This window comes from Protomyctophum parallelum (genome assembly GCF_964188405.1).
Source record: "Protomyctophum parallelum genome assembly, chromosome: 8".
NCBI classification, from domain to species: Eukaryota; Metazoa; Chordata; class Actinopteri; order Myctophiformes; family Myctophidae; genus Protomyctophum; species Protomyctophum parallelum.
The window spans coordinates 28,134,798-28,136,347 of record NC_139703.1 but is presented as its reverse complement, the minus strand read 5'-3'; positions in this window follow the sequence as shown (position 1 = coordinate 28,136,347).

The window sequence follows — 1,550 nt, the reverse complement described above, 5'->3', positions numbered from 1 at the left end:
TCTCTTAAACATTTGTTATTTTCATTCATAGAATGTTTGTTTTTGTTTTTAATTCATGAAAAATATAGTTTTTTTTTCATGTTTTTAAATATTAAAAACTAAATGTAGGAAACAAAAAATAAATGGACCCATAAAAAATGGGTTTGGGCTTTTACAGCTCTTTTACAGTTCTTTCTTTCTTTCTTTTTACTTACAATGGTGCAGACTTGCTCAGTTTATAAGTGCCATTACAGGTCGTGTTGAGGGAATATGCCGTAATATTGGAATCGGCCACCGTGGATGGTAACGCAAAGGCAAGCGTTGAACCGAGTGTAATCCTAGCAAACCCGTTGGCCTTCATCTCCAGATGAAGGCCACCCAGAGGTGGGTGGAGGTTGTTCCGAAAAATATTTTTCGGAATGGCAATGTTTCGGAATGGTGGGGTTTCAGAATGGTGGGGTTTCGGAATGGAGGGCTGTCCCCCAGATGAGGATGCTCTGCTGCATCATGAGATAGACGTCACCTCCACTGTTTCAATCATGGATGTTGTGTGAAATGCATAACATTCTCACTGCGGGTGCTGCTAGGATGAATGTCCCTCTGGGGGTCCTCCATGGGGATCAATAAGGGTTTATCTTATCTGTAGAAAGCGGATAGGAACACATTGAAGGGACAGGAACAAAGGCCAGACAGAGACACACTATCAACAACTCAACCACTGATGGCCACAAAACCTATTTTCTTGCTTTCAAATAATGTCGACGTCCCAATTAAGCTTCCTATGCTGACAAACAGCATTAATATTATCAATGCAATAATTCAATGCATGCATTTTAATGCACCGATATATGTATTATAGTATTGGTCGGAATTCAACAATCCCTGAAAACTGAAATAAACAATCCAACTCCTGCAAATTAATTTCAACAAAAATGATGATTAATGATGCGAAGCCTGCAGAGCTAGTTCAGGCAGGCAACTTGTGAGCGTGCCTACCTGATCAGGTGACTAGTCTCATGCACTCTTTACCTGATCAGAGCGGCTATTTAAACCTATCTGCCTACCTGCTCTTTCCTGGCTTCTCTCCCGCTGTGTGGTCGTGGATTGATTTGCATATACAAAGAAGAACAGGGGTTTCCCCTCCTCAACACTCAGGAATGACAGCTCTTTGGAAAGAGTACACATTTTATGAAAACAAGTTTCACCACAATCAAACAGACAGGCATTTAGCAGACGCTCTTAATCCAGACAGAGACTTACATTAAGCAAGAACAAAAAGGCATGTGTAATACCAACTTGTGCCAAACGGGGCGAGTGACACTTCTGTGAGTAACTTGTAGCACCTATATGGCACTATAGCAAAATCTGGACTAGTTATTGTGTAGGTTCGACTGCTGGAGCTATGGGGAGTGCTTAAATGAGACTCAGACACAAGGAGGTTAAATGATTGCCGGCAGTTATATTGAAAAACAATGAACAAACAAACATACAATATGGAAAACAAATAAATTGGTACCAACTCTTACAGTAAATAGTAATTGCTTGGCCACTTTCAATTCTCACAGTTCACT